The sequence below is a fragment of the Lampetra planeri genome, chromosome 37, assembly GCF_965212315.1.
Source record: "Lampetra planeri chromosome 37, kcLamPlan1.2.h2, whole genome shotgun sequence".
Lineage (NCBI taxonomy): Eukaryota > Metazoa > Chordata > Hyperoartia > Petromyzontiformes > Petromyzontidae > Lampetra > Lampetra planeri.
In genome coordinates, this window is record NC_136143.1 from 3,312,401 (window position 1) to 3,330,258 (window position 17,858).

General features: G+C 53.1%; 1 protein-coding gene and 6 non-coding genes across 7 annotated transcripts in view; 1 reads left to right on the top strand and 6 right to left on the bottom strand.

The window, feature by feature from the left end:
• LOC144730918 (alpha-1,3-galactosyltransferase 2-like) overlaps positions 1 to 17,858 on the top strand; it is a 138,220-nt gene that overhangs the window by 116,917 nt on the left and 3,445 nt on the right. The window lies entirely within an intron of this gene.
• Positions 375 to 446, bottom strand: TRNAH-GUG (transfer RNA histidin (anticodon GUG)). The gene has a single exon. It is a non-coding gene; the product is annotated as a tRNA-His (tRNA).
• Positions 9,189 to 9,402, bottom strand: LOC144731099 (small nucleolar RNA U3). Its single transcript, XR_013587906.1, has one exon. It is a non-coding gene; the product is annotated as a small nucleolar RNA U3 (small nucleolar RNA).
• On the bottom strand, positions 9,870 to 9,941 carry TRNAH-GUG (transfer RNA histidin (anticodon GUG)). Its single transcript has one exon. It is a non-coding gene; the product is annotated as a tRNA-His (tRNA).
• Positions 11,310 to 11,523, bottom strand: LOC144731100 (small nucleolar RNA U3). The gene has a single exon (XR_013587907.1). It is a non-coding gene; the product is annotated as a small nucleolar RNA U3 (small nucleolar RNA).
• TRNAH-GUG (transfer RNA histidin (anticodon GUG)) lies at positions 11,966 to 12,037 on the bottom strand. Its single transcript has one exon. It is a non-coding gene; the product is annotated as a tRNA-His (tRNA).
• Positions 13,391 to 13,604, bottom strand: LOC144731101 (small nucleolar RNA U3). Its single transcript, XR_013587908.1, has one exon. It is a non-coding gene; the product is annotated as a small nucleolar RNA U3 (small nucleolar RNA).

Here is a 17,858-nt window from a genome sequence, read left to right on the forward strand (position 1 = left end):
AGTAACCTACAAATATTGAACTTGTTCAGTGTCAACATCAACATTAACTGTAATTTAAATGTTTATGTCACCTGCAAAGTCAACGATGTAAAGAATAAAAGGAGTTTACTTCAACTGTGCTAAATGTGAACTGCATGGTGGGAGTCGCCTCTCGACCTGGACCACGAGGCGGCGCTAGTTGACGAGTTCAGAGCGTGGGTCAGGGGATGTCAGCAGTTACATTTTATGACAAAAAAAAAGCAACATAAAACAGTTACATAAAAAAGTAACATAAAAAATCACACCTTTCCGCAAACGCATGGCTAAATAAACTAACCACTATAAACAAGGACAATAAAACAACGCAGGCCGCTGCCGTGTCTTTGTCACCACAATGCCGTGACTCGGATTCGAACCGAGGTTGCTGCGGCCACAACGCAGAGTACTAACCACTATACGATCACGGCGAGCTACGCGGCCCACTGACTCCACCTGCAGGCAAAGAACTCTCTTGATCGCCTCCAGCACCACGCCAGACTTAATGGGCTCGTCCGACTGACAATTTGACATGAATTAATAACTCGTGGATTTCCCCTTCAGGCCAAATTAATCATCTTGGAAATGTTCATTACAAGTCACGTGCTTAAACCGACCAAATATGTGCTCCGATTCTGCGATCCATTTCGTGGGCGGAGTCTTCTGCGCGGGAGCATGAAATTGTTATCACTGAGCATGCACATCGATCGGTGATTTACACCGATGTAGAGGAGTAGAGGAGAGTGGTGGCGTCGCGTGCGCTGTCCGGTGCTGTGACATCACGGGACGTGGGGTCGCACGCGCCGGGCAGTGCACGTGACGTCTCGCCTCAGAGGGTATTTAAGGGAGACCCCGTGACGTAAGCGGGGTCACTGGAGGAACGGGGATAGTGGAAGGGGTGAAGAGGGAACCCTTATAGTGATACCTGTTAATAAACCCTGGCGGAAGCCCCTAACTCACCTCCGTCTCCGAGTACCTCCGTCTACAACAGCAACAACTACTTAACAACTGGTGTCAGAAGTTTACACCGTCGCCAACATGTCAAAAGCGGGCGCACGGCGTAAGAACCCACCGGCACATGACTTGGAGGGTGCCGAAGGCGGAGAGGAGGCTCCAGCAGTGACCCCGGAGCCCGGGACCCCGGTGACGGTCCCCATGGAAACGAGCGGGCCGGAGCGGGAGGATTCGGCTGCGGGGAGTGCCAGCTCACCGCCGCCGCCAGAGACGGAAAGCGTCCCCGCAGCTCTGCTGCACCAGCTCCTGCAGGCGGTGGGGCAGCTGACCGTCAGGTTGGCCGAGGTGGAGGCACGGACGCAGCCAACCGCCCCGCACTCGAGACGGGAGCAACTGTCAACTGCCAACGTTGAAAGCGCCGCCGTTTTCCCAGCGACCGCTCCACCGGAAATGGCCGTCATGTTGGCTGCGACGCAATCCGCGGCGGCCATGTTGGCTCGGGAGACGTATGCGGCCGCTACTACGGCTGCGACGCGGCGGCCGGCGGACATGGCTGCCATGGCGACCGCGACGCCGCGTCTCTCCACCGACGCGGCCGGGGTTTCTCGGCACGCCGCTCCTGCGGGACCAGCCGCGGGCGACGACGCGGCTCTACATCAAGCTGCGCCCGCCGGGGGGGCCCCGGGTAAGTACGCGCGTGCCGTCCTCGCCGGGCCGCCGGGGTGGGCAGCGGCAGCTGCCGCTGCCCCGTACATCGCCGTGCCGCCGGAATGGGCCGCGGGTGCTGCCATGGCGACCGCGACGCCGCGTCTCTACACTGACGCGGCCGGGGTTTCTCGGCACGCCGCTCCTGCGGGACCAGCCGCCGGCGACGACGCGGCTCTACATCAAGCTGCGCCCGCCGGGGGGGCCCCGGGTAAGTACGCGCGTGCCGTCCTCGCCGGGCCGCCGGGGTGGGCAGCGGCAGCTGCCGCTGCCCCGTACATCGCCGTGCCGCCGGAATGGGCCGCGGGTGCTGCCGCGGCTCCACCTGTCGCTGCGCTCACGGGGCCGGCCACCGGCGATGCCGCGGCTCTGCACCTCGCCGTGCCTGCGTCCCTTGTCATGGATGACGCCGCGGCTCCGTGTTATACCGCCGCGTCTTCGGCGTGGCCCATGGAGGCTGCAACGCCGTGGTGCCTCGCCGCGTCGCGAGAGGTTGCGGCGGCTGCGGCCGCTGTCCCGCACCTCGCTGCGCCGGCGGGGTGGGCCGCGGGGGCCGCCGCAGCTCCGTGTTATACCGCCGCGTCTTCGGCGTGGCCCGGGGAGGCCGCAACTCCGTGGTGCCTCGCTGCGTCGCGAGAGGTTGCCGCGGCTACGGCCGCTGTCCCGCACCTCGCTGCGCCGGCGGGGTGGGTCGCGGGGGCCGCTGCAGGCCCGATTTATACCGCCGCGTCTTCGGCAACGCCGTGGTCCCTCGCCGCGTCGCCGTGGCTTCGTACGCCGCCGCTGACAGGTGGGTCGCGAAAGCGCAGGTGCCTTCACACCTCGCTGCATCTACGGCGTGGCCCATGGGGGCCGCAACTCAGCAGCACTTCGCTGCGTCTACGGCGTGGCCCATGGGGGCCGCAAATCAGCCGCACTTTGCTGCGTCTACGGCGTGGCCCATGGGAGCCGCAACTCAGCCACAATTCGCTGCGCCTACGGCGTGGCCCATGGGGGCCGCAGCACCACCGCACCTTTCCGCGTCTTCGGCGTGGCCCGCGGGAGCCGCAATGCTGCCACCGCCGCACCACGTCGCGTCCGCCGGGTGGCCCGCAGGTGCCGCTTGGCTTCCACACCTCGCGGCGCCGCGCGGCCAATGGCAGCGCCGGTTACCCGACGTTGCGCCGTTTGTCGCGCAAGGGGGCGACTGGTCGGCCTTCCAGGACCGGTTCGACGCGGCATACATGTCGGTCGGCTGGTCCATGGAGGAGGCCTTGCCGGCGCTTCCGACCTGCTTGGACGAAAGGGCTCTGCAGGCCTTCAAGTCCATCCATCCGGCCAATCGGGCTACACTCCCGGCGGCCTATATCCAAATGGCCAACGTTTTTGAGCCGCCGTCCACCGCGCAGCTAAAGTTTTCATTGCGGCGGCGGGAGGAGGGGGAACTGCCGCTGGCCTTCCGCTGCTCGCTCCTGGCCCTGGCACAGGCTGCATACCCTGACCTGTACGGCAGGGCACTTGATTCTATGGCCTTGGGGAAGCTGCTTGACCTGGCAAGGGAGCTAGGAATTGCTCTGTCGATCAACAATGATCGGCAGATCACATCCTTGGCGGTCGCCGAAAACATTCAGGCGCACCTCTCCCTCCGCCAACGGCCTCAGATGGCGGCGTGTGCGGGGGTCCCGGCGCCGGGCGGGGGGGTCACCTCTCAGGGGGTGGACACCCTCGCGGCCCTGGCGGTGCCCGATCGTCAAGGAAGGGGGGCGGGTGGTCGCCGTCCGGAGCAGCGGGGGCGGCCGGGACCTTCCCGTCCACAGGAGGCGGACACGGTGGCCTGCTTCCGCTGTGGTCAGCGGGGCCACATTGAGCGGGGCTGCCGGAATGCCCCGGGGGCCTTTGGAAAAGGGACTCCACCTTCTCCCAGACCCTCCTTGGCATCGGGTCCGGGGCCCCAGGCGAGTCGCGACGCATCATCTGCGCGGCCGCTCCCTTCACCTCATGCATCTAGCGGGGCTAGGGCCCATCGTCATGGGGTTGTCCTCGAAGGGTCGGGTGCACCATCGTCATCACCCCCTCAATGGCCCAGACAGACCCGCCACTGGGATGCGCTTGCGCATAGGATGGTGGCGGCAGCTGCCGGCTCCTCAGCGGTGGCAGGATATGTGCAAGGGGTGCACGTTCGCCTCCTGGTGGATACGGGGGCATCGGCCACCATTATTTCGGAGGCCATTTTTGGGCTGCTACCCCGCAGCGTGGGTCCGTTAAGGCCGGTTCGCGGGGCTTGTGTCGCCGCGAACGGCGGCAGTTTGGGCATCTTGGGCCACGTTGTAGCGTCGGTTCGGGTTGACGAGATTGAGTTGGCCGGGCCGATTTTGGTCTCCAGGACCTTGGCAGTGCCATGCCTCTTGGGGACCGACTTTTTGTCTAGGATGCCCATCCGAATTCTCGTTGACCAGGGCTGTGTGGAAATGCCGTCAGGGAGGCGGCTGAAATTCCTACAATCGCCTACCGTCCTGTCTCCCTTGGTCGCCGGTGTACGGGCCTTGAATAAAGTGCCGGTGACCGTACCACCGGCGTCACAAATCCTGATACCCCTTAGGTTGCGCAAACCGCTCGAAATGGGCTCCACGGAGACGGGTATCCTCCTGTCCCCGTCAAGCTACTTTTCAAGGACGAAGGGGTTGGTGGGCGCCTTGACAGCCGTGTCGGGGGGCCAGGACCTTTTTTTGCAGGTCCTCAATTCGGGACCCTTGCCGGTCGTAGTCCCGGCCGGCGCCGTTTTGGCACACGCGACCCCGGCTCCTCCACCCGAGAGCGCTGCCCCGGATGGAGGGGTCGTGGCGGGCGTGATGCGCACGGGGGACCCCGACGCATCATGGATCGCCACGTTGTGCGACGAGAATGCCTCGTTGTCCTCCGGGGAACGTCGGCAACTCCGCGACCTCATCGAGCGGTTCACCGATGTATTCAGCCAAAGTAAGTTTGATCTGGGTCGCACTACTCTTTTGGACCACCACATAGACACGGGCGACGCGGCCCCTATTCGACTTAATTCCCACCGCTTTAGCCCAGCGGAAAAAGATCATGTCCGCTCGGCTGTCGAGGAAATGTTGGCGGCGGACATCATCTCCCCATCTACTAGCCCTTGGGGTGCCCCCATTGTGCTAGTCAAGAAACGGGACGGGAGTCTCCGGTTCTGCGTCGATTTTCGTAGATTGAACAAGATCTCGGTGGCTGATGCATATCCATTGCCTCGCATGGATGATTCCCTGGACGCCCTCTCGGGCGCGCGGTTCTTTTCGACTTTAGATTTGCTCTCCGGCTTCTGGCAATTGCCACTGGATGAGGCCTCTAGACCCAAAACAGCGTTCCGCACACCCCAGGGGTTGTTCGAGTTCAATCGGCTTTCTATGGGTCTCCATTCGGCCCCGGCCACCTTCCAGCGTCTCATGGAGATGGTCTTGGCGGGGCTGCAGTGGGAGTCTTGTCTAATCTACTTGGATGACGTTATTGTTTTTGGCCGTACGTTTGGCGAGCACTTGCAACGCCTTGAGGCGGTGTTCGTCAAAGTGCGTGCTGCTGGCTTGAAATTCAAACCCCAGAAATGCCACTTGCTACAACCATCGGTGAGGTATTTGGGACACATTGTTAGCACGTCAGGTGTCGCCACGGACCCGGATAAAACGGCTTGTGTCCGGACGTGGCCGACTCCCACATCTGTCGCGGAGGTGCGTAGCTTCGTTGGCTTCGCATCGTACTATCGTCGGTTTGTCCGCGATTTTGCGACCATTGCGAAGCCACTGCACGCCCTTTCCGCCAAAGGCCAAAGGTTTCACTGGGGCGCGGAGGAGGAGGCGGCTTTTGCGGCGCTTCGCACGGCCTTGGCGGATGCGCCGCCCTTGGGGTACCCGGATTTTACGAAACCCTTCCTGCTCGATACCGATGCCAGCGACACGGGAATTGGGGCTGTCCTGGCCCAGGTGGTCGACGAGGTTGAGAGGGTGGTAGCCTATGGCAGTCGCGTTCTGTCCTCGACGGAACAGCGATATTGTGTGACCCGGAGGGAACTTTTGGCCATAGTTTATTTTGTTCAGTTGTATAGACCATATTTGTACGGTAGGCTGTTTACGGTCCGAACCGACCACGCGGCCCTGCAATATTCGCTGAAGATTAGTCAGCCCTCGAGTCAGCTGTCTCGCTGGCTCGAAGTGCTCCAGGATTACCCCTTTGATGTAATCCACAGGAAGGGGACACAGCATGGAAATGCGGACGGTTTATCCCGATTGCCGGCAGGCGGTGGGTGTGCTTGCGCCCTGGGCTCTAGCCGTTGCAAGGCCCCAGGGGACGCCGCGGCCCAGTTGGTCGCGTCGGCCGAGGCGGACACCCCTCCAGGTGCGGCGTCGCCCGCGGATTTCGGCCTTGGACTTCCCCGGGAGGTATGGTCCGGCTTGCAGATGGAGGATTCCTCTCTGCTGAAGCTACGGCGCCGTGTCGGACATAAGGCCCGGAGCTCAGCTTCGTCGGCTGCCCCGGAGATCGCCATGCATGACGGACTACTCATGCGTTGGGATGCCCAATTGGAACGCTATTGTGTGGTTGTGCCCACTAGCCTGCGTGGTAAATTAACCCGAGCCATTCACGAGAAGCTTATGCACCTTGGCTACCACAAGACCTTATTGACCCTTAAGCGGGACTATTACTGGCCGGGTGTTGAGGGTGACGTGGCACTGATTTTAAAGGGTTGCCACGACTGCGCGCGGAGGAAGGCCCCAGTTGTCCGGGACCGGGCCCCGCTGCAGTCCATCCGGGTTTCTCGCGTTAATGAGCTCGTGGCGCTCGACATTTTGGGGCCATTCCCTGCATCCCAACGGGGCCACAAATACCTCTTGGTGGGCGTTGAGTACCTCACACGTTGGCCCATGGCATGGCCTTTGGTCGATCAGTTGGCCTCTTCTATCACCGAGGCCTTCGTCCAGGGGTACGTGTTTGACAAGGGCGTGCCGGAACAATTGTTGACTGACCAGGGGCGGAATTTCTCGTCTAGGTTGCTCAAGGAGGTGTGTGACCTCCTTGGGACCAAGAAAATCCGCACCTCGCCCTACCACCCCCAGTCAGACGGGATGGTAGAGCGCTTGAACCGCACCCTTACGTCCATGCTGTGCCACCAGGTGAACACGTCCCAGTCAGACTGGGACCTGTTCGTCCCGGGGGTCTTGGCGGCGTATCGGTTGGCCCCTCATGCCTCCACGGGATTTTCGCCTTTTTATTTGATGTACGGTAGGGAACCGGAGCCCCCGGTGCACGTCCAGATGGACGTTGGCTCCTCCAAGAAGGGGTCGGCGGTGCCGACCCCTTTGAAGGTCGCGCTTGACCGGCTGCGCGAGGCGCGACAGGCCGCTGCCGAGAATTCCGCAAGCCGGCAGGCGGCTAATGAGCGGCTGCCCAAACACCAGGCAGCTGGCCTCCCGTGGATAGCGGGTCAAAAAGCGTGGCTGCATTGTCCCCAGGTCCCCGTTGGCACATCAGCCAAATTGCATCGCCCTTGGCAGGGCCCCGTGGAGGTTGTGGAGGTCCGCCGGCCGCAATGCGTCCGGATTCGGTTCGGTCGCCGGCAGTGGATAGTGCACCCGTCCCGGCTCAAACGTTATGTTCCATCTACCCTGGGGGATCCACCCCCAATTCCGGAGCGGCCGGCTGATGATGTGTCCGGCGTGCCTGACCGGCCGGGTCTCGCTGACGGAGGTGACGTCCGACCTGTGTGTGTGCCCCCAGGCCCCTCCCGAGTGAGGCCGACAGAGACCCCCCGGTCACCGGAGGCCACGGCGGTGGGCCTGTTGCCCGCTGACGGGCCACCTGCACGGGAGACGGACATCATACGGGGGAGCGGGCCAGCAGCGCATACCCGCTCGAGGGGGATGCGGCTCCGGTGACGGCCCTGATGGCCGTTCAGCAGGCCCAGCCCCTGGCGCCCGTTCGGCGCTATCCGGCGGATGAGGCCTTCGGGGTCTATTTGTTTTGTTTTTTGTTGTTGCTGTTCTGCTTGAGGGGCCGTGCTGCCCTAAGGTTTAGTTTCTAGCAGCCGGTTATACCTTTAGGCACACGAACTCGTGAATATTCGGTCTTCGGTCCGGTGTGGGGCCCCGCTTGCGGGGTGCTTGCAGCCGGGTCGGCTGTTTTTTTTCACGGGGGGGGGTGATGTAGAGGAGTAGAGGAGAGTGGTGGCGTCGCGTGCACTGTCCGGTGCTGTGACATCACGGGACGTGGGGTCGCACGCGCCGGGCAGTGCACGTGACGTCTCGCCTCAGAGGGTATTTAAGGGAGACCCCGTGACGTAAGCGGGGTCACTGGAGGAACGGGGATAGTGGAAGGGGTGAAGAGGGAACCCTTATAGTGATACCTGTTAATAAACCCTGGCGGAAGCCCCTAACTCACCTCCGTCTCCGAGTACCTCCGTCTACAACAGCAACAACTACTTAACACCTATATTCGTGGGTTGTGGCATTAAGATCCGCGTAAAATGTCTATTTATGGATTAATTGTCCACGATTGAGAATCGAGAGTCTACTGTACATGTAAATATATGTCCTGGTCTTCAGATATATTATTTACAGAACAACGTTATGCCTGACACTTTGATCAACTTTCCAACCCTTTTCTGAAAAGGTAGATCAGATCCACAGCGAGTGACTAGTAACGTGGAATAATAGGCTATAAAGCAGCGAGCCTGCGTAGCTCGCCGTGATCGTATAGTGGTTAGTACTCTGCGTTGTGGCCGCAGCAACCTCGTTTCGAATCTGAGTCACGGCATTGTGGTGACAAAGACATGGCAGTGGCCGCTCTACTTTTGTGCATGTGCCATCACTCACTTTTCACACCTTCCTTTAAGCTGAAAAAACTAGCAATGTTGTTTCACGGAGCGGTGGGCTACACTGCCCGTTTCCATCACCTCGCTGTATCCGCTGGGCATGTCATCGCTTAAGATGAAACGTGATTACCTTGGCGATTACTGAAACAATTTTCGTCTCCATCCCTCTTGCTCTGTCTAGAAAAGGAGCTATTACAGGTAGGATCAACAGTTCCACACTGCCCACCAGGGATTATTTGTCTGTCTGTCGTGCATGGCCCCGCCCCACCAGAGCCCTCCCATTGGCTCGCGGGTGCCGACCAATGGGAGTGGTGGGTTGGATAAATAAATAAAAAATTATTGAAATGAAAATAACATTTTACATCACTTTACCTTGCTGAGAGGAGTTGATAGCCTACGGGGATGGTGGTGAGGAAGGGGAGGAGTCGTGAACGGGGTATACACGGGTACGTGGTCACTCATCCTGACCCATACAAGTTCTAGCAAGCGCGTCGTATCCGTATACCAAATTCTACGTTTTCCAAAGCGGTCGTATACCGAGGAATGAGTGTATTTGACCACCCCATGAATGCCATTACATTATTATTGGGAGTAATATTTAAAAATGTGCGACACTAATGCCGGCTCTACCAAGAGAGCAAGCATCTATTTTTATTTCGCAAAGAAACCAACCCCTCAGCTTGCTGTGTCTCCCTCCCGCCACCCTTGCGAGCGGCAGGAACGGTCATCAATGGCGAGGAGCGGCTGCGTGAGCAGCACTCCAAGCCGGCTTCGCGCTCAGGAGGCACAGCTCCAACTCCTCATCGGGGCTGGTTGGTCCAGACACTTTAGAGCCCATTTCGTAAGTTGGAAACTATAGAAATGATCCCTGAAAGTATAGTCTTAGTGTAAACAGGTCGGCGCAGCGCTATATGTAGTCAGGTACAGTGGCTCTACGCTATGGGTACTGCGTGGTTTCCCAGCTAGACAGGTTTAGCACCTACAAATGTTAAACTTGATCAGTGTCAACATCAACATTAATTAAAAATGTTTATTTCACCTGCAAAGTCAACGATATAAATGATAAAAGCAGTTTACTACAACTGTGCCAACGGTGAAATGCATGGTGGGAGTCACCTCTCGACCTGGACCACGAGGCGTGGGTCAGAGGATGACAGCAGTTACATTTTGTGACTTAAAAAAGTAATAGATAAAACACGCACGCCTTTCTGCAAACGCGTGGATAAATCAACTAACCACGATAAACAAGGACAATAAAAAAACTAACCACTATAAACAAGGACGATAAAATAAACTAACCACTATGAACAATAAAACAACGCAGGCCGCTGCCGTGTCTTTGTCGCCACAATGCCGTGACTCGGATTCGAACCGAGGTTGCTGCGGCCACAACGCAGAGTACTAACCACTATACGATCACGGCGAGCTACGCGGCCCACTGACTCCACCTGCAGGCAAAGAACTCTCTTGATCGCCTCCAGCACCACGCCAGACTTAATGGGCTCGTCCGACTGACAATTTGACATGAATTAATAACTCGTGGATTTCCCCTTCAGGCCAAATTAATCATCTTGGAAATGTTCATTACAAGTCACGTGCTTAAACCGACCAAATATGTGTTCCGATTCTGCGATCCATTTCGTGGGCGGAGTCTTCTGCGCGGGAGCATGAAATTGTTATCACTGAGCATGCACATCGATCGGTGATTTACACCTATATTCGTGGTTTGTGGCATTAAGATCCGCGTAAAATGCCTATTTATGGATTAATTGTCCACGATTGAGAATCGAGAGTCTACTGTACATGTAAATATATGTCCTGGTCTTCAGATATATTATTTACAGAACAACGTTATGCCTGACACTTTGATCAACTTTCCAACCCTTTTCTGAAAAGGTAGATCAGATCCACAGCGAGTGACTAGTAACGTGGAATAAGAGGCTATTAAGAGAGCTCTTTGTATGGCATAAAGCAGCGAGCCTGCGTAGCTCGCCGTGATCGTATAGTGGTTAGTACTCTGCGTTGTGGCCGCAGCAACCTCGGTTCGAATCTGAGTCACGGCATTGTGGTGACAAAGACATGGCAGTGGCCGCTCTACTTTTGTGCATGTGCCATCACTCACTTTTCACACCTTCCTTTAAGCTGAAAAAACTAGCAATGTTGTTTCACGGAGCGATGGGCTACACGGCCCGTTTCCATCACCTCGCTGTATCCGCTGGGCATGTCATCGCTTAAGATGAAACGTGATTACCTTGGCGATTACTGAAACAATTTTCGTCTCCATCCCTCTTGCTCTGTCTAGAAAAGGAGCTATTACAGGTAAGATCAACAGTTCCACACTGCCCACCAGGGATTATTTGTCTGTCTGTCGTGCATGGCCCCGCCCCACCAGAGCCCTCCCATTGGCTCGCGGGTGCCGACCAATGGGAGTGGTGGGTTGGATAAATAAATAAAAAATAATTGAAATGAAAATAACATTTTACATCACTTTACCTTGCTGAGAGGAGTTGATAGCCTACGAGGATGGTGGTGAGGAAGGGGAGGAGTCGTGAACGGGGTATACACGGGTACGTGGTCACTCATCCTGACCCATACAAGTTCTAGCAAGCGCGTCGTATCCGTATACCAAATTCGACGTATTCCAAACCGGTCGTATACCGAGGTATGAGTGTATGTGACCACCCCATGAATGCCATTACATTATTATTGTGAGTAATATTTAAAAATGTGCGACACTAATGCCGGCTCTACCAAGAGAGCAAGCATCTATTTTTATTTCGCAAAGAAACCAACCCCTCAGCTTGCTGTGTCTCCCTCCCGCCACCCTTGCGAGCGGCAGGAACGGTCATCAATGGCGAGGAGCGGCTGCGTGAGCAGCACTCCAAGCCGGCTTCGCGCTCAGGAGGCACAGCTCCAACTCCTCATCGGGGCTGGTTGGTCCAGACACTTTAGAGCCCATTTCGTAAGTTGGAAACTATAGAAATGATCCCTGAAAGTATAGTCTTAGTGAGAACATGTCGGCGCAGCGCTATATGTAGTCAGGTACAGTGGCTCTACGCTATGGGTACTGCGTGGTTTCCCAGCTAGACAGGTTTAGCACCTACAAATGTTAAACTTGATCAGTGTCAACATCAACATTAATTAAAAATGTTTATTTCACCTGCAAAGTCAACGATATAAATGATAAAAGCAGTTTACTACAACTGTGCCAACGGTGAAATGCATGGTGGGAGTCGCCTCTCGACCTGGACCACGAGGCGTGGGTCAGAGGATGACAGCAGTTACATTTTGTGACTTAAAAAAGTAATAGATAAAACACACACGCCTTTCTGCAAACGCGTGGATAAATCAACTAACCACGATAAACAAGGACAATGAAATAAACTAACCACTATGAACAAGGACAATAAAACAACGCAGGCCACTGCCGTGTCTTTGTCGCCACAATGCCGTGACTCGGATTCGAACCGAGGTTGCTGCGGCCACAACGCAGAGTACTAACCACTATACGATCACGGCGAGCTACGCGGCCCACTGACTCCACCCCCAGGCAAAGAACTCTCTTGATCGCCTCCAGCACCACGCCAGACTTAATGGGCTCGTCCGACTGACAATTTGACATGAATTAATAACTCGTGGATTTCCCCTTCAGGCCAAATTAATCATCTTGGAAATGTTCATTACAAGTCACGTGCTTAAACCGACCAAATATGTGCTCCGATTCTGCGATCCATTTAGTGGGTGATGTCTTCTGCGCGGAAGCATGAAATTGTTATCACTGAACATGCACATGGATCGGTGATTTACACCTATATTCGTGGTTTGTAGCATTAAGATCCGCGTAAAATGTCTATTTATGGATTATCCACGATTGAGAATCGAGAGTCTATTGTACATGTAAATATGTGTCCTGGTCTTCAGATATATTATTTACAGAACAACGTTTTGCCTGACACTTTGATAAACTTTCCAACCCTTTTCTGAAAAGGTAGATAAGATCCCCAGCGAGTGACTAGTAACGTGGAATAAGAGGCTATTAAGAGAGCTCTTTGTATGGAATGAAACAGCGAGCCCGCGTAGCTCGTCGTGATCGTATAGTGGTTAGTACTCTGCGTTGTGGCCGCAGCAACCTCGGTTCGAATCCGAGTCACGGCATTGTGGTGACAAAGACACGGCAGCGTCCGCTGTACTTTTGTGCATGTGCCACTCACTTTTCACAATTTTCTTAAAGCTGAAAAAACTAGCAATGTTGTTTCACGGAGCGGTGGGCTACACGGCCCGTTTCCATCACCTCGCTGTATCCGCTGGGCATGTCATCGCTTAAGATGAAACGTGATTACCTTGGCGATTACTGAAACAATTTTCGTCTCCATCCCTCTTGCTCTGTCTAGAAAAGGAGCTATTACAGGTAGGATCAACAGTTCCACACTGCCCACCAGGGATTATTTGTCTGTCTGTCGTGCATGGCCCCGCCCCACCAGAGCCCTCCCATTGGCTCGCGGGTGCCGACCAATGGGGGTGGTGGGTTGGATAAATAAAAAATAATTGAAATGAAAATAACATTTTACGTCACTTTACCTTGCTGAGAGGAGTTGATAGCCTACGAGGATGGTGGTGAGGAAGGGGAGGAGTCGTGAACGGGGTATACACGGGTACGTGGTCACTCATCCTGACCCATACAAGTTCTAGCAAGCGCGTCGTATCCGTATACCAAATTCGACGTATTCCAAACCGGTCGTATACCGAGGTATGAGTGTATGTGACCACCCCATGAATGCCATTACATTATTATTGTGATATTTAAAAATGTGCGACACTAATGCCGGCTCTACCAAGAGAGCAAGCATCTATTTTTATTTCGCAAAGAAACCAACCCCTCAGCTTGCTGTGTCTCCCTCCCGCCACCCTTGCGAGCGGCAGGAACGGTCATCAATGGCGAGGAGCGGCTGCGTGAGCAGCACTCCAAGCCGGCTTCGCGCTCAGGAGGCACAGCTCCAACTCCTCATCGGGGCTGGTTGGTCCAGACACTTTAGAGCCCATTTCGTAAGTTGGAAACTATAGAAATGATCCCTGAAAGTATAGTCTTAGTGAGAACAGGTCGGCGCAGTGCTATGTGTAGTCAGGAATACATACGCTACGCTATGGGGCCTGTGTGGTTTCTCAGTTAGGTATATTTAGCACCTACAAATATTAAACTTGTTCAGTGTCAACATTACATTTAACATGTTTCATCACTAATATTATCAATTACTTGCCGAGATAACAAACGATGTAAACGATAAAAGTAGTTTACTATTACTGTGCGAACGGTGAAATGCATGGTGGGAGTCGCCTCTCGCTGCTGCCGACCTGGGCCACGAGGCGGCGCTGCTCGAGGAGTTCAGAGCGTGAGGCTGAGTCGTTATATTTTATTACTTCAAAATATAAACAGACTAGCGAGAAGTACCCGGCGTTACCCGGGAGAAAAAAAATATTAGTAAACTTCTCAAAATGTAAAAAGATAACATATAGAAATGAAACTTAGATGATTACCTCATTAATTCAAATAAAACCCAACGCGCGGTGGAAATAAAAACTGACGCTTTTGCGCCGAGATTCGATTCTTTAAATCGAGCAAAGGAATCGAAGGTCGTAGATTTCATTAGAATCGGCCTATTCCTGTTTAATCGATACCACAAACGCTCACCAGATATCGATTCTCGCCAGTCCTGGATGCGGATTGACCCCACACACTTCATGGTCATCCCCCCCCCCGCCAAAATACAAAATTCAATTTTTATACGTTTTACATTGTGTACAGTATGGGAGCTTAGCCACATGGCAAATTAAAAGTTTGTAGCCTAGTATATGATATCCATTATTTCCCCCCCCCCATGGCCTACTGCCCTACGCGGAGGGTTTGGGGGGGGGGTGCGTGACGTCAGCAGGCGTACTGCGTGACGTTGCCAGATGCGGGTCACATGAAAGAGGTGACGTCACCGCTCACTTGCGTGCAAAATATATCCATGAATGCGCCCCCCCCCCCAAAAAATATATATTAAAGTCTACTTTTATACTTTTTGCAGTGTGTACAGTCTGGAAAGTACCCCACATGCCAAATTTCAAGCTTGTTTCATGTTGGAAAGTTTGCTAAACATTTCGAACAGACACATTCACAAATTTACCTTTTTGTATATAGAAAAAACACAAATCCCTTCCAGCGCACGCGTTGCTAAATGAACTCACTGCTACAAACTAGGATAGTAAAACAACGCAGCCTGCTGCCGTGTCTTTGTCGCCACAATGCCGTGGCTCGAATTCGAACCGAGGTTGCTGCGGCCACAACGCAGAGCACTAACTATTCGATCACGGTGAGCTACGTTCATTACCTATGAAGAGCTCCCTTAATTGCCTCTTCCCCCATATCGCAAAAATCACTCGCTGGGATTTTCAACTACATTTTCAGAAGTTTTGGAAAGTTGATCAAGAAGAAAGGCAAATCGTTGATTTCAAGAGCAGGACATGTATTTACATTAACTCGAATCAGCAGCAGTATTCCGGAAAAACGTCGGACGAGCCCATTGAGTGAGTCTGGCGTGCGTGGTGCTTGAGGCGATCAAGAGAGTTATTTGCCTGGGGGTGGAGTCAGTGGGCCGCGTAGCTCGCCGTGATCGTATAGTGGTTAGTACTCTGCGTTGTGGCCGCAGCAACCTCGGTTAGAATCCGAGTTACGGCATTGTGGTGACAAAGATACGGCAGCAGCCGCTCTACTTTTGTGCATGCGCCATCACTCACTTTTCACAATTTTATTAAAGTTGAAAAAAATAGCAATGCTGTTTCACGGAGCGGTGGGCTACACGGCCCGTTTCTATCACCTCGCTTGTATCCGCTGGGCATGTCATCACTTGAGATGAAACGTGATTACCTCGGCAACAATTTTCGTCTCTATTCGTCTCGCTTTGTCTAGAAAAGGAACTATTTGACCACCCCATGGATGCCATTACATTACTGTGAGCAGCTTTTGAAATATACAGGGTGTTTCAAAACGATGGACCTGATTTAAAATCGCTAAATCTCTGCAACCACGAACCGCCTATGAATGAAACTCTTACCATTTGAAAAGGAGGGGCACAGAGTTTCAAATGATTACCGCGAGATGTCTCTCCCAGCGCACAAACAGCCCCTAGCCTCAGTCCTTCGCAAGACGGTGACCCCGTAACAAAAGGGGCGTTTTGCGTTCTGCAGTTCAGGAAGACTGAATCCGTAATCGAGGTGCAGCGTGCGTTTCAACGGCGTTTTGGCATTGATCCGCCAATGTTAAAGAGCATTCGTCGTTGGTATCGACAATTTTAGGCAACAGGCTGTTGATGTAAGGGGAAGAGCACAAGGCGACCACGAAGAAGATACTTTGAGAGGCATTTGGGACGAATTAAACTATCGTCTCGATGTTGTCCGCACATAGAGCATTTCTAAAATGATTAGTAAAACTTGATAACTCATAAAAACCGTTTGTAACTTTTTGTGGAATTGTAACATGTTGACATCGTGAAATATACTGCTTTTAAATTGGGTCCATCTTTTTGAAACACCCTGTATCCTTAAAAAATTGTGCTGGCTCTACCCAACAGTACAAATATCTGTTTTTATTTCGCGAAGAAACCAACCCCTCAGCTTGCTGTGCCTCCCTCCCACCACCAAATTGGTTGCTACTTCAGCACACCAGAGTGTTGGAGAGTAAATCCACACCATTTACAATTCGAGTATGACGTCTTGCTGATCACAACCGGCGTCACCAGGCGATCGCCAGAATTGTCAAGAAGTACAGTATTGACTTATTTGCAATTCTGGGGGGAAGAGCTCTTATACAAAGCCGGTCCTGTGTTGCAAACCGTGGTTGTATCGTGGATAATTCGAGAAATGGGAAGCATCTGTACTCATATGTGGCACAATTTTGATGGTATTGAATAATTAAATTCCTAATCAAAATTAATCGTGTAAATAATTATAACCAATGCACGTGTGACATGGATAGTTCACGTTTATTACCCGCTTACGATGGCGATGTTATGCAGTCTGCCCCATTTGGCAGTCGCAAAATGTGTAACGTTCATTGTTTAATTAGTTCAACGGCTCACTAATGATGTGTGAGGTGATCGACCATGGGCCACGTCGTTACTATATGATCACGGCGAGCTCCGCGTACCACATAGAAATAGCTCTCTTAATCTTAAGAGCTCTCTTTATTTCTGCTTACACCATAAAATCACGTACGTGCTTTTTTCGCGCTCAGGAGGCACAGCTCCAACTCCTCATCGGGGCTGGTTGGTCCAGACACTTTAGAGCCCATTTCGTAAGTTGGAAACTATAGAAATTATATTCTTGGTTCTTTAGGTAAAGTAGTAGGTTTTTACTGGTACAAACCTGACACCTTTATACAAGGCATCATATGTTTGCAATAACCACAACACAAGCAGTCAAAATGCAAACAAATAGAAACTCTGATAATGATAAGCACTGTCCTTGAAGTTGATTGGTCCACACCCGAGACAGCTTTTCTTAGAGCCTAGTCTCCATTGGTGTTGGACCAAGTAAAGTCAGGTAGCAGGGAGATGATAAAATAATATTTTAAAAATTCTCACAACTTTCGATTGCAACACAAGCAATCAGCATCAGGAGTGAAATGCACAGCAAGAAAATTTGAAAAAAGAGGCGGTTTTTCCACCTGAAAGTATTGTCTAAGAACAGGTCTGCGCAGCCCTATATATAGTCAGAAACACTATCTCTACGCTATGGGTCCCATTACAGTAGGGGCGAAATTACTTGCACAAACGTTCAATGTACACAGTATGTTATACTTAACATATTTACATATACTGTACAATTCACCATGAAATTAGCAAGCTTACATAACGACCGTAACAACTATTAATCTCCTGCAGTAATAACATTTTGATGGTGAAGTGCATTGTGGGAACTAACTCGCTGTAGCTTCCGACCTTCTACGCTATAGGTCCTTTCACAAGCCGGCGGCAGGAAGACACGATGCGATTATTACACGTGCTCTGTGTATCACTCTTTACATAATATGGCCTTAAACTACACACATGTGAATTTATATAAAAAGTAATCGGTGATAACAGTTGTGACGTTGCTGCTACTCAGGGATTTGCATTGCAATTAATTACAGGGAAATGCGTTGCAAGGCTCGCTTTTCGCTGATTGCTGCCACCTATCGGGCCCACGAGGCGAAGCTCGCTCCACACACACCACAGCGGCTCGAGTTAAGCACATTTCTATCATAGACACAAAACAATTGACAGTTTCTAACAAACGACACGGCTCAATTGGCAACGTTAAAATT